Here is a 15,403-nt window from a genome sequence, read left to right as displayed (position 1 = left end):
TTGGCTATGCAGGAATTCAAAATCTTACCTATTTTGAATTAAATACTGTAATGAATTTAAAAATAAATCTTGTACTTTCTCATTTTTTATCCTGACAAAGAAAAGGAAACAAACTTCCTTTTGTAGCAATGATGGTGAATTTGTGACATCCAGATTATGATGTTATTATGATGATTAGGGCGAGGATTTCTATGACCTAAAGATGTTAGAAATATGCAAGCATTTATGACCTTCAAACTCTTTAAATATGACCAATTAAACCAAAAATATGACTTTTAAAGCAAAAATATGACTTTAAAAATTTTCTGAAATTAGCACCCAATTTTTAAAAATCTGTGCTTACACACACACACAAATTAAAAGGTTTATTCTTCTTCACTTCCAGTGCAGAAGTGCTAGTATTGAAGGAATTAAATGAACATTTTGAGAGTAAAATGGTCATTCCTGGATTAGTTTTCATTAACAGCAGAATTGTATTGGATGACCACGTGCATCTTGAGGTTACCAAACTCAAAACTCCTTCTGTTGTCCACCAGTATGTTCTTGTATCTGGAGAAACTGTTCAACATCACAAGAGGTTATAGGAACAAATTTGAAAAAAGCAGACTTATCTGGAGAAAATTCTGGCTTGAAGTCTTCGAATTTTGCTTCGAGTCTATTTAGAATGTTACTTATTTTGCAAAGTATTGAGCAACCCAGATTAGATTGCAGCACTCTTTGCAGTTTATCACTATTTTTTTCAGCCACTTTCCCCTTTGCTTGCTTTAAATCACTCTCAGTTTGTTTTACAATCTTCAGTGCATCACTGAGTTCCATTCCTACGGTTTCAAGGTGGGTGATTGCTCTTGTAATCCACTGAAGTGAGATCCTATATATGCTAAGTTTCCAGCCAAGGTTTCAGAAAAGGAATCTTGCACAATCTTGATGGAGGAAGATTCACAACAGTCAAATTCTTTAACTATCCGCTGCAAGGAAGCACAATTCGTGAAATAATACATAGCCACATCCAGCCAAGTCCCCCAATGTGTCACGACAGGTTGGGGAGGGAAAGCCAAAGTAGGAGCAATTTCTCTGAATTTTTGTACTCAAAGTGGAGCTTTAATGAACATTTTTTCCCCATTCAAAATTATCTTATCTACATCAGGATAGTTTCTTCAACTCTCTTCAGCCACTCTGTATAAACCATGTGCAAGGCATGTGATGTGGATCATTTCTGGATAAAGAAGTTTCCCTTGGCTGCTTTAGTCATGTATGAAGCAGTATCTGTTACAAAGAGAAGGATATTTCCCCTTTTTACACCATCCAGTCAGAATAGTTTCATAGAATCATCAAAGAGCGTAGCAATAGTGGAATTGTTTACTTTTTGTAGAGTTTCACATGTCAGAAGAAATACTTCACCAGGCTTGTCATATTTCAGAGTGCCAATAACAACATTGGCTACATATCTCCCGTTTACATCACTTGTTTCATCTATTGAAACCCATATCTTATTGTTGTCAACAGCAGATCTTATCTTTTCTAACTCAACTTCATAGCAGGCGGAGATGTAATTTTTCTTTATAGTTAATTCATTTGGAATCGGGTGACTGGTGTACTTCTCCAAAAAATGCCTGAGGCTACCACTACTTAATTTCCTGAAGGGAATATTTGAAGTAACCATCATTGTACAGAGATCCTTACAAAGTTCTGACTGGGTATTTGATGAACCTGCAGTTGAAGAAGAAGCTCTCTCGAAAAGGAGATGTTGCCTGTTCTCAGTGAAGATAAATCTTGCTAAACAACTCTTGTGTTTCATGGTGTCACAATGTTTTTGAATATTAAAATGCTTTTGGGCCGATACCTTAACTTCACACTTTACAATACAAAATATCACCATCGCTACTGAAAATCTGCTCCCCAAATTCTCGAACAAGACGCCATAATTTCACACTCTCTGAACATCTACTTTTAGGCATGTTGAAATCAGATTGCAGCTCTCACGGGACTCCACCACCTTGAACACACACACACCTGAGTTGGGGAGCAAATGAGAAAAAGAAGAAAAAAATAGGCAAATTCTCACTCTTTTTTTCAGGCCTGGTCAGGGGAGAAGCCTCTGCCTGCTGAAGTCATTTTTAAAAAGGTTGCTCTCCCTCTCTTACACACACACAAACACACACAGCCCTGAGTTGGAGAGCGGGTAAGAAAAAGAAGAAACAGGCAAATTCTCACCTTTTTTTCAGTCCTGGTCAGGGGAGAAGCCTTTTCCCTTTCCCTCCCTCCCTCACACACACCCCTGAGTTGGGGAGCAAATAAGAAAAAGAAAAAAAAAACCAGGCAAATTCTCACTTTCGTTGCTGGCTTGAACTTGCTGGCTTATCAGGAGGGTTGCCAATTACCAAAATATGACCAAAATATGACATTTGTTACAAAATTAAGCAGAACTATGACATAACACCTTTAAAAAGTCAAAATATGACTTTTCAGGCAAAATAAAAAGCATCTAATTCTCACCAGATTACTCTAAAACATGTTTTAGCTTACTTATAAATTCAAATAAAGGTTCCAGAAAAAATATGACATGTCACAGAAATCCTCGCCCTATTGATGATGATGTTGGTGATCAATACTAATAATTAGATTTAGTGCAGGAGCTCACTGTGGCGCACATAGTACTTCCTTCTCCTACAACAACCCTGTGAGGTAGGTTGGGCTGAGGGAATGACTGAACTACAAATTCACCACACTGTTTTTGTGTCGAGCAGTACTCTGAGTTAAAATGCAATAGCATTCTGAATGCCCACTGGTTCCTCATTCTTCCTTTGCCACATGCACAGTCTTCTTTCCTGATTTTTAGGCAGGTTGAGATATCATAGTACCCATTCAAAGCTCATGAAAAAAGCTCATGAAAATTTGAAAATTCACTCACCCATTACTACATCGAATGGGTAGGAAGGAGGAACCTGCACATCTCCAGTTATTGTACGAGACTTCCCACATCTATGGTTGCTGTTGGCTGAAGCTGAAGATCTGGGAAACCAGCAATATCTGGAGACCCACAAGTATCTCTCTCCTGCAGGTCAACCATTTTAAAATCCAGAGAATAACAAAACTAAAGATTCTTCCTCTCAAGGGATATTATTAAATCAACACTTCTTTCTGGGGAAGATCAAAGCCAAACTGCAGTCCTAAAATATTGTTTCCTAAGAAAACCATTGAAGAAAGAGTAAATACCTCAAAGTTACATTGTTAAGGAGGATACATCCATTTTTCTATCTCCTTCCTTCCTTCCGTCCGTCCGTCCGCCTCTGTCTTCATATCTGGTTTCTGACATACCTGTAGATTGGTTTGCTTCTTAGCCTACTGTGAGTACGAATGTTTCAGTGATATTTCAATATTCATCATCATCATATTTTTATCCCACTTCTTTTTTAAAAAATTGGTCAGCTCAAGGAGGTGAACATACCTAATACTCCTGCCTCCTATTTTCCCCACCACAACAACCCTGTGAGGTGGGTTGGGCTGAGGAAGAATGACTGGCCCAAAGTCACCCACCTGGTTTTCACACTTAAAGGAGGCCTGGAACTCACAATCTCCTGGCTTCCAGGCCAGCACCTTAATCACTACATTAATTATCTGATATTACACAAAGCTATGGCCCTGGGAAAAGAAAGCATTGCGTATTATCAAAAGATACAGTCAAAAAGTAGGTTTTTAGCATATGAAGGCAGAAGGAAGCAGTTGGGCTGCAGTACTAAACACAGCCACTACAGAATATTGAATGCTCTAAGCCGGTGTTCCTTAAAGTGTGGTCCGAGGACCACTGAGGAGCCCTCAAGACCCTCTCTGGGGGTCCATAAAATCAAAATTATTTGCCAGATATTGAAGACATTTGCAAAATTTTAAAACAATGTCACTCTTCTCATTATTATTTTTTGTTTGTTAAAAAAATAGAGGTTTTTTTCCATGAACAATATTTTATTTATGTTAGTATCTAATGGGTTTAATATTATTTTTACTTTATTCAATAAATAAATACGCTATGAATGCAAAATTTTAATGTGGTAAATATCTATACAAACAAAAGCTGTTTTGGAGTTCTCCATAACTTTTAAAAGTGGGAAGGGATCCTGAGAGCAAAAAGTTTAATAGACACATGTAGGGTTATACAAATGTACAAATATATATTGGTTTATATCAGGAGCACAGGTCCAGGTTCAAGTTCCTACATTTTTCTTCCTGTCTGCAGGGAGGATTACAAAGCCGCTGGGGACTCCTCGCCTGCTGACGGCTTTCTCACCCTGCAGGAAACAGCACTGAGCACAAATTTTTAAAAAGGGAGCCCAACAGCTGTTGGGAACACAGAGACTAGTTTTGGCACATCTCTTAGAGCAAACAAGCCTTGCACCTACCGAGGAATAGGTATGTGGATAGAAAGGATAGATAGGAAGTTGGCAAATCCCAGCTGATGCATCGTAACTGATCTCGAGTCGCTCGGAAGATGCTGCTGGTGCAGAACAGCCTCACTTGGAACCAACGTATTGGACTGCTGTGCTCTTACCATTGTGAACTGTAGTATGTTAAAGCAGCCCACCCTTCGTATTGGTTTTGTGTTGCCTTGCATTATTTGCAGGACACCAGTTATATAGGGCAGTGGTTCTCAACCTTGGCCACTTAAAGCTGTGTGGACTTCAACTCCCAGAATTCCCCAGCCAGCCAGGTCCATGCAGCTTTAAGTGGCCAAGGTTGAGAAACACTCATATAGGGGAACTCTTTGTGACTGCAGCAGGCCTGATCAGTTTGAACTACTTGAGGGGCAGTGTAAGTGGATGTGGCAACAAGGAGGGTGGTAGGCAACTCTCAGATAGGCTGCCTGCCCTATTTTGTCTACTAGCCTGTTCTGTCCACCCTCCCCTCGCTTTACAATGTGATTTTAAGATCAGAGCAGCAGCAGTAAATGCAGAAGAGCAAGGGGCAGAATAGTTCAGAGTTCCCATCCAACCTTTTCCTCTTCCACTTTAAATCCCCCACCCCATATGACAGAAATTAATCAATTAATCTTACAGTGCACTCAATTTCCTAATGGTAGGAGCAGTTCAGCAGTGGGAGAGACTGAAGATGGCTTCTCTTTTCCAAACAGATCCTTTGGAAAGCCCTAAGTCAGTGTTTCTCAACCTTGGCAACTTTTAAGACGTGTGGACTTCAACTCCCAGAATTCCCCACCCAGCATGGCTGGCCAGGAAATTCTGGGAGTTGAAGTCCACACATCTTAAAGTTGCCAAGGTTGAGAAACATTGCCCTAAGATAATGAGGAAGTTAAGAAGGGAGCTGCAAGCGCCAATCTTCTGCTTCTGCGTTCCACTTCTCCCCACATGGTCAGCTAGATGCCCAGTTGGAACACAGGAAGGCAGGAGTTTTGTCCGTGATGCTGCATCGGTGATTACACATGCATTTTTGTGCCCCTTGTGACAAAGAAAGAGGACAAGGGCTGAAGAAAAAGGGGCAGGTCATAAAGTTAGGAGCTCACAGATTCCATGGATTTAGGTACCCTCAGTCAGGAAACTTGGAGCAATAAAGCCACACACATATGCATTTTATTTCAACAAAATTGGAATGGAAACTACAAGATGCAGAGGGGGAAAAAAATCAGCCTCTAAACAGCTTTTCTTCCTAGCCCCCAAACTGAATGAGATCATTTGTACAAAGCTGAGGGTGAAACTACACAAGAAAATACAAGAATGACACGCTCTCCCCCCTGAGATAGAGAGCATCTTTTTAGATCCAAGGAGGAAAATTCCAGCATCAGGACTATACACTTGGGGGTTTGGTTTTTAATGGATCTCAAGCACACACACTGCCCCAACAAATATGCAAGTCCAGTGCAAAATATGTAGGAATTCCTTATTTTGTTTATTTGGAGTGAGTTGATGTCTTACTGCATGCTATAAACTGCCCAGAATCTTCTGTACAATTGTGATAGATAAAATCCCTTTCCAAATGCACACTTGGACTGTAGCACAATACAGAGTGGTATGACCAGATGTCCATGTTGCTGCTGCACCTTCAATAGCACTATAACATCTGTACCTTTTCTCACCCTCACAAATAGTGACACAAAAACTGGTACTTCCCCTTGTTTTCTATATAACGATTAAGTACAAAATTCCCCCTGTATGCTACAGCTAGACAAGACTGACTAGAACAGTCAGCAAATGTAAGGGGTGCTGCCAGAAAGCATGATAGATAAGGGTTGGGGGGACAGAGGTGTCTTCCAGAGCCACCAAGCCTTCTGTTGAAAGCTTAATGGAAGCAAACAACATGGGTCTTCCATGAGATCCTTAGGAGTTGTCAATCCTGATGTGTTTGGAGTGGAACATGTCTCTCTAGACGTTCTATCCAATGTAGAACGTCTTGTAGATGGAATGGAAAGCCCAGGGCCCTTAAATACATTGTTAGGGGGTGAACCCTCATCAGTGGGGTCCCAAGAAAGAACATTGCCTACAGCTGACAGAAATGTCCATGAGAGTTACCTTAGCTGGTTCAGCCTCTTTCTTGGGCATCTGGGAATGGCAGGGATTGCTGCTTCCTGGGCTCGAAGGTCTGTCTGTTGGTTGGTCAGTCTGTCTGAAACCTGGAAGGGTTAAAGGGTGCTCTGGCTCTGCCCAAAAGCTGGTCGATGAACCTGGGAGTGGCAACTCAGAGACAGGCAGCTGAGGAGAACCAGGGAGGAGCTTGGAAATCAAGGGGTTACTTGGGACTTGATAGCTACAGCTGAGAGAAAGAAGATATGGGGTAGCCACATTTCTTTTCCCCAACTTTTCTCCTTCTACATTAAAAGCAACCAAGCATGGATTAAAATGTCCCAGATACAGATAGAGATATAATATGATGGTCACCTTCTTCCTACTTCAAAGGATATTAAAAGCAGGGCAACATGGCGAGGAACTGACCCACCCTTAATACACACTCAGCATTTTCACTCCTCACTTTAAGCCAAAGGCAGTTCAGTGGCAAACCTACCCACCCAGGTTTGTTAATGGCTTTGGTCCCAGGAAGAAGGGTGGGGAACCTGTGACTCTCCAGGTGTTGCTGAACTACAACACCCAGCGGCTCTAGCCATGGACGCCCACACTAGACACAATGATGGCAAGATGAGAAAACATGCATCATGATGTCACCAAGAAAGTTCCGGCCTTTCATATTTGTGTTGCAGTGACACATGCAAGCACGTAAGGGGCAGAGTTTGTGTTATGAGATTGCAAAATGCATTATGTTAACCACTTGAGGGACACTAGGAATGCAGCTGAGTCATTTCTGGAAGGCCACACACCACAGACAGGCAGATTGTCTCATGAGATACTGGAGTGTGTAGGTCTTGCTGTTACAAAGGCAGGAACCCTTTTTCTATCATATCTTGTTGCATATGCTTGCTTTTAAGCATATATGTGGACCCATCTTGCTACTCCCCTTGCGGGTAAGCAACACTAGGCAGAGTGCAGAAAAAGAGAAGCGGTAGGCAAAAGAAATCGAAGGTAAGAGATTAAAGAAAAGGAAATACTGTAAAGCTAAATCTAGTTTATATACAGTAGATGTATATCTTTCCTAAGGAAGCTAGAACCAGAAAAAACAGGTAGAAGTTGCAGCTATCTTGATTTCACTTAAATATAAGGAAAATCTTCCTGATGGTAAGATCAGTACAACACTGGAACGGTCTATATATGGAGATGGCTGATTTTAAAGAAGTGGTTAGGAGATTAGAGGTTAGGTTTTCCTGCACTTGGATCAGATGATCCTTGTGGTTCCTTCCAACTTCACACTTCTATGACTCTATAATTTTTTATATTGGTTCCATAACTCTGTAAATGCTCCACATACATTGTCTTGGTCATTTTTCATGCCAGTGCAAAAAGAGGAGCCAGTATAATTATTTTGAGGATTATGGTCAGGGGCAATGTAGGAGTTGGACTGTGGGTCAGTGGCAGAGCATCTTCTTTTGGCATGTAGAAGGCCCAGGTTCAACCCCTGTCATTTCCAAATTAGGTAACAGGCAGAGGGCCTCTTTGTACCTGAGATCCCAAAGACCCACTGTTGGACTACTAGGCAGGTCTGGGATAGAAGAATAAAGCATTTCACCCTTGCTCTAAGGCAGCTTTCAATATTCCCAGGAGACTCGCTGAAGGCTACTCCAGCCAGTGAATTTGCAAAAGAGGCAATATTTAAAGAGGCATTTCCTAGTCCTTATCTCAGTTCTTACACCATCACTGTTTCACCATCCTGCATTTTCCCCCTGCCTGCTTCTCGTGTAATTTGGCCCTGGAATGTGCAAGGTAAGTGGAAAAATCAACAGCCACCTCTTGATCTTTGGAAACCCTGCTCCATCCATCGTCAGGGGATTTTTCTGAGCAAAGTGTGCTTGACCAATATATACTTTATAAACTATCTTCAGAGCTTTGAGGGCTAGAAACTTGCTTAATTCTATGCTGGCTCTTGGGATGTGACAAGGATAGCTGAGAGGAGTTGGCACTGCAAAGAAAAGGCCAAGAGAGATTGGTACCTGGTGGCCTTTAGGGTGCCCCACTATGAAAAGTCCCCATCTTTCTTAGCTAGTTGATGGTTCTACCTTGAGCCCTTGAACCAGCCTTTAAAAAGGAGGGGAAGGTCTGGAAGGGTGGCACTAGCTGGCATCCCTCAGGCACGGGACCTGTTAGGGGGCTTCAGATAGCAAGAGAAGAGCCGCGTTACTGTTTGGTAGTCCCAAATCTGAAAGAGTCTGGTAGCATCTTTTCCAACTAGATCAGATCTGGTGAAGAGAGCTACTGTTCACAAAAGCTTATGCCTTTTAATTAAATCTGTTATCTGAAAAGAGGCTACACAACTCCTTATCAGCGTTCGGTAGTTTCCCCAAAAGAAAGAAAAAGCATTTTTGTTAGCAATTTTACAGAACACGTAGGCCCCTGGCGCATCACATTATTCATGAGTGCAATCTCCGCCCCGCGTGCAGTATAAAATATTTCCTTCCAGCCTGTTGAATGCTCCGAGGGCTCTTCCTTTTGGCCAGGCAAGCAGGCCACACGTTGTCCTGCCTGCCAAGCCCGATGCTGCCTCAGCAACGAGTGGTGCTGTCCTTACGGGTTTTGATTTTATTATTTGTTTCTCAAATTTATATGGGAAGGCTCTTGCAGCATGGAGCGTGGCTGAGGCTGGGAGAGGAAACAAGTTCTGGCAGAGGTCCAAACCTGATCCATAGTGTGGATGGGGGCGCCCCACAAACCAGGAAAGAAGAGCTTTTCCTACCATATACGCTCGCGTGTAAGCCCATCCGCGGATTGGCCGACCCTCGAATTTTTAAAATGAGCCACCCGTGGATAAAAAATGAAAAATGAGCCACCCGTGGATAAGCCGACCCTCATTTTTCATGGTATTTTGGTTAAAAATTCGAGGGGCGGCTTATCCGCGGAAGGTCTTATCCGCGAGTATATACGGGAAATACGGCTACTTTAAAAAGTATTACCGTATATACTGACGGACAAGCCAATCCGCGGATAAGCCGTACCCGACTTTCTGGGTGCATTTGGGCACCTAGAATTCTCGCCTGCTTATCTGCAAGTATATACGGTATTTTATTGGGAACCCGACCTTCATCTCTCCCCACCACGCGGATCCCGGAGGGAGAGCCTGTCCTGTGAAGCCGGGAGCCTCGGCTGCTTTACCGGGAAGCCTGCAGCTTCTCCTTGCTTCCTCTCCAAGCAGGCTGCCGGGGCTGGGACGGGTGGCAGGAGAAGCGGGGAGTTAATGCCTGCCAGCACGGTGGATGGAGAAGCGGGAGAGATCCACACACCCCCTGCGCCCATCATCAGCCCTGCTGCACCTTTCAGGTGGTTGGGGGCTATTTTTACCCGACTTTAGCCCTATTTCAAAAGGGTGCTAAGCATATGCTTAAATTATTGTAAATTATAAACTGGTTAAGTTCATAACCCAGTTTAATACTCAAGAGAACACGTACAACTTTTAGGTGGAGATAAATGAAGCAATATTGCAAAAAGAACTGGTTGTGAAGGACTGTAAAAAGAAGCTAAATGATTTTTAAAATAATAATTGGGATAAAGGTACTGAATTAAAAACAGCTGAAAGCAGAGAGGGTAGTTCCCGTGCAGTGCGGGAGATGGTTTTCTACTTCATCTTGTTGCCACCACACCAACAAACGTCTGCTCTTTTTAGAGAAATTTTTAGATACGGGTTTACCACTCTTCCAGAACGGTGATAGACCCATGTTTAAAAGTAGTTTGAAAAGGGGGCTTGAAAATGGTTGGGTGAGCTGTGCAGGGATGTTGGATTTCTCCTACATCACTGCCCTCCCCATGTCCCCAGGAGTATCAGCTCTTTTTCAGACTGGCCCCCAGGCACCGACAGCAGGAGACCTGTCAGGCCTCTCAAGTCACCCAGTTCGGCTATGAGGGACTGGGCATCAGGTGGGCGAATGGCTGGCCGCTCCCCCGCCTCCCCCCCCATTTCTTGCCTCTCCATCCCCTTCACTCACAGGCTGCACAGATAGCCAATAGCCATGAGTTTGTTACATTTGCTGACAAAAACCACAGCTGGCTAGATTTGCACAATATGCTAAACCATAAATTGAGATTATCAACCACAGCTGGCAAGGTTCAGAAAACACGCCAAGTCAAAACCTGGCTTAGTGCAAGGTGTAGACCCAGCTTTTAACTCTGTGCCAAGAAAAATATCCCTTGCTTAGCGTTGCCTATGAGGCTGCTGTAAAATGCAGGGACTGGGAGCAGTGGGGAGGCATAAAAAAGTGGCATTTTGAACCTGGCGCTTGCATCTTCTTAATTTCTTCTCTGCCTAGAACAACAGGTCCATATTTGCTTAGGAATTCCTTGTGTGGCCCACAGCACATCAGGAAGAGTCAAAGAACAAGGGTAGGCAACCTGTATCCCTCAATCAGTGATCATTCCTGATCTTGGACAAGATTGATCTGTCTCCCTCCTTGGCAGCCTAAGGGCAGGAAGAAAGTGGGTGGGGGTGTTGGGGGCAGAGAGATAGGGAGAAAAAATATGGCAGAAAGGCAGTAAAAATGGTTGGGTCCATCTTCTGTGGAGTCTGATCTGTCTGCTGCAGACAGACCTCACCTCTGATGGCATTCAGTCCCCACCACCACTAAGCCCAAAGGAATGTAGCCCTTAACAGAAAATAGTTTCCTCACCCTTGGTGTGGCTGTTTGGAAGAGCAGGGAGCTGCTTGGGTTCAGAATGCATTGTACCAAACAGTAGCCAGAAGTGCCAGCCATGATACATAAGAAGTAAGACTAAGTTGGAGGAACTGAAGGAGCCAAAGACCAGGAATTTGGGGAGTTGTATTCTCAACACATCTGGAGGGAACTAGGTGGAGAAAAGCTGCGTTATGTTATCTCATGCAGTCCTGACAACTTTCTTCCCAGCAAACAATTTCAATGTGTTGTGTGCACATGGCAGAGTATTGCATTCAAACCAGTGCTACATGTAGGAGTCAAGCAAATGTCTTTTTCCACCAGGAGGGGAAATCTTCATAGTGCTTACTCAAGGTTGGCAATGGATGCACAGCACCTACTGGCCAGTGTGATTGGAACATAATGACACGCACTCATCTGCACGAGATCCACACAACACACACACCCTGCCTACCAAATCCTGGAATGCAGAAGGTCAAGGTCTTTCCATCCAAAAGTAGCCATTGCGAACTAATAAAAGAATCAGATATAACAGGTAAATATTTATTGATGGTTCAGAATGGAGTGCTCTGTTTCACAAAGGCTCCAGTAACTTAAGATCAGTGTTTTCTACAAGGCAATCAGTACCTTGAAGGTTCATCTTGGAGAAAAATAGGAGGAAATAGGTTCATGGAATACTACCTCTGCAGGCTGATGTGGTGTAGGTTCTCTGCCTAAATAGCACTCAGCCGTGGTTCGGGACCCTGTCTCCTTCAGTGGGCAAGCAGGGCTGGGGGAAGATAGCCCAGAAACTGTGCTTGTTGCAAGGACATGAGGGTTCGTCTTCACAGACTTGCATCCCCAAGTAGTGTTCAGGCAAGGTGGCAGCTGGAGCAACAGGCAAAAGAAGGGATCTTTGGAGCAGCTTCTCCAGTGATTGTCTCTATCTTGTTTATGCTGGCTGGGGAATTCTGGGAGTTGGAGGCCACACATCTTAAAGTTGCTGAGGTTGAGAAACACTGCTCTATTAAAATGGTGGTGATGCAAGTTGGGGAATTTCTCCTCCCCCACCCCCAAGGCAGAATACCAAAGCATAGTTAAAAACATCAGTCACATAAACTGTCCCATCAACCTACCATGAGGGTGTCTCCTCTGCATCCCAAATGCCCCAAATGCTTCCTTGAAGAACTAAAACTTTATCACCCCTCAGAAGCCAATAAGGTGGAGGAGAACTGGATATCTGGGATAATCTGTTTTACAGAAGGGGGACCATCACCAAGGCGGCTTGCCTTTGGAGTCCCTGTGGGTGATGTTCCCTCAAAAGTGGGACCCTCAGCCAGCCAGCCCCCCCCCCGCTCATGGCAATGTGTAGCCCTGCTGCGTTTCAAGACTGCTCTGTTCATGCAGCTCTGGGCCCCCGTCCCCAAAGCTCTCCCTGATGGTGTCACTGGGTCTGGATCTCTCATTCTTACTGGGGGACCCTAATCCCCCAACAGGTGAGAGATGTTTCACTGTTCCTCTTTTAAACACAGCACTGAAGTTGCATTATGGTTAGCCTTCCATTTTTTTGCAAGGTTTGGATCATGTTGCTGCAGAATATGGCTCCTTTAAAATAAAATAACAAAAACTCAGCCTTGCTGTTTTCACTGTGGAAATGAAAGCAAGACATGATGCTACAGCTACATGGTAAATAAAAAGGTCGTCCATCAGTGCTCTGAGCTTCAGTGGTAAGAAGCCTCATGTTAATTAAAAAATAAATAACTAAACACTGCTGTTTTCAAACACATCACAGCAAATACAATTTTAGTTGTTAGTAGACCAGCTAAATCAGATTAATTTTTTTCCCTTCTTGCCTTCAAGTCAATCACTACATGGACAAGTCCATGCAGTTCTCTAAGTGCAGTTTTGAAAGTGATTTGTCTTTGCCTTCTTCCTAGGGCTGAGAGAACATAACCATTCGGTTGGCTTCCCTGCCTACCGCAGGCTAAAATGCAGCTCTCCCTGCTCCTCTGCCAGCTAGGCCAGAATTTCTCAGCAGTTTGGAAGCAGGCTTCCCCCTTTAGTCAGCTAGATTCAATTTTGCTACACTTCACCTGGGAGCTAAGTATGTAAAGGGTTTTAAAATACCAGTGAGAGCCAGCTCAGTCTAGCGCAGTGTTTCTCAACCTTGGCAACTTAAAGATGTGTGGACTTCAACTACCCAGAATTCCACAGCTGCTGACAGTGGAATTCTGGGAGTTGAAGTCCACACATCTTTAAGCTGCCAAGGTTGAGAAACACTGGTATAGAGGAAAAGGGAAACTTGTCAGGCCTTCATGATTTTGTAATTGTACCCTATAAAAATAAAGTGGAGTTCTAGTAGTTCTTGTAGTGTTTATTTCCTGACCCGGTCTACCTTGAAGGGCTAACTTCTGCCCCCACTCTGAGTTGTCGTTTGGAACCATCCTTACTATTGAGATCTGTCTCTGGTCTCCTAGGAGGAACTACAAACCTACTGTTCTCCAAACAAGGGAAGTGAGTTTGGCTGGACCCAGGCAAGAAATGGTTATGGGCAGAAAGCATCCACAGGTTCCTCTGGGTGCTTTACCTTTCCATAGTGGTCCAGGCAGGGAAACCACAACAGCCGCTTGTGGCAAAAAGAAGTGCATTGCTTTCACTACCCATTTTTCCACTCTGCATTTTCTGCAAGCCACCCAAGGATTATCACTTATCTCAGTAGATAAGGACTAATTTACAATGTCTTTTAACATCCAAATGCTACACTGAATATTGGCGTGCACTTATGAAACTTGAAGTGAGCAAATCTTTAGAACTCTTAATCAGGCTGAACATTTGTTGTTGTTTATTCGTTTAGTCGCTTCCGACTCTTCGTGACTTCATGGACCAGCCCACACCAGAGCTTCGTGTCGGTCGTCAACAACCCCAGCTCCCCCAGGGACGAGTCTGTCACCTCTAGAATATCATCCATCCACCTTGCCCTTGGTCGGCCCCTCTTCCTTTTGCCCTCCACTCTCCCTAGCATCAGCATCTTCTCCAGGGTGTCCTGTCTTCTCATTATGTGGCCAAAGTATTTCAGTTTGGCCTTTAATATCATTCCCGCAAGTGAGCAGTCTGGCTTTATTTCCTGGAGGATGGACTGGTTTGATCTTCTTGCAGTCCAAGGCACTCTCAGAATTTTCCTCCAACACCACAGTTAAAAAGCATCGATCTTCCTTCTCTCAGCCTTCCTTATGGTCCAGCTCTCGCAGCCATATGTTACTACGGGGAACACCATTGCTTTAACTCTGCGAACCTTTCTCGTCAGTGTGAGGTCTCTGCTCTTAACTATTTTATCGAGATTTGTCATTGCTCTTCTCCCAAGGATTAAGCGTCTTCTGATTTCCTGACTGCAGTCAGCATCTGCAGTAATCTTCGCACCTAGGAATACAAAGTCTTTCACTGCTTCTACATTTTCTCCCTCTATTTGCCAGTTATCAATCAAGCTGGTTGCCATAATCTTTGTTTTTTTGAGGTTTAGCTGCAGGCCAGCTTTTGCACTTTCTTCTTTCACCTTCATCATAAGGCTCCTCAGTTCCTCTTCGCTTTCAGCCATCAAAGTGGTATCATCTGCATATCTGAGATTGTTAATGTTTCTTCCAGTGATTTTAACTCCAGCCTTGGATTCCTCAAGCCCAGCATGTCGCATGATGTGTTCTGCGTACAAGTTGAATAGGTAGGGTGAGAGTATACAGCCCTGCCGTACTCCTTTCCCAATCTTAAACCAGTCTGTTGTTCCGTGGTCTGTTCCTTCTGTTGCTACTTGGTCGTTATACAGATTCTTCAGGAGGCAGACAAGATGACTTGGTATCCCCATACTGCTAAGAACTTGCCACAATTTGTTCTGGTCCACACAGTTAAAGGCTTTAGAATAGTCAATAAAACAGAAATAGATGTTTTTCTGAAACTCCCTGGCTTTTTCCATTATCCAGCGGATATTGGCAATTTGGTCCCTAGTTCCTCTGCCTTTTCTAAACCCAGCTTGTACATCTGGCAATTCTCGCTCCATGAATTGCTGAAGTCTACCTTGCAGGATCTTGAGCATTACCTTACTGGCATGTGAAATGAGTGCCACTGTTCGATAGTTTGAACCTTCTTTAGTGTTTCCCTTTTTTGGTATGGGGATATAAGTTGATTTTTTCCAGTCTGATGGCCATTCTTGTGTTTTCCAAATTTGCTGGCATATAGCAT

General features: G+C 43.5%; 1 long non-coding RNA gene across 1 annotated transcript in view; it reads right to left on the bottom strand.

Moving 5' to 3' along the window:
* Nucleotides 1–12,662, bottom strand: part of LOC134490564 (uncharacterized) — a 259,536-nt gene extending 246,874 nt beyond the window's left edge. The window contains exon 1 of the long non-coding RNA XR_010067220.1: nt 12,197–12,662. This is a non-coding gene — a long non-coding RNA (uncharacterized LOC134490564). The remainder of the gene's footprint in view (nt 1–12,196) is intronic.
* Nucleotides 12,663–15,403: the final 2,741 nt, after the last annotated feature.

The sequence above is a fragment of the Candoia aspera genome, chromosome 2 (assembly GCF_035149785.1).
Source record: "Candoia aspera isolate rCanAsp1 chromosome 2, rCanAsp1.hap2, whole genome shotgun sequence".
NCBI lineage: Eukaryota > Metazoa > Chordata > Lepidosauria > Squamata > Boidae > Candoia > Candoia aspera.
The sequence above is the reverse complement of the archived record's forward strand: the minus strand, read 5'-3'. Positions and strand labels throughout refer to the sequence as shown.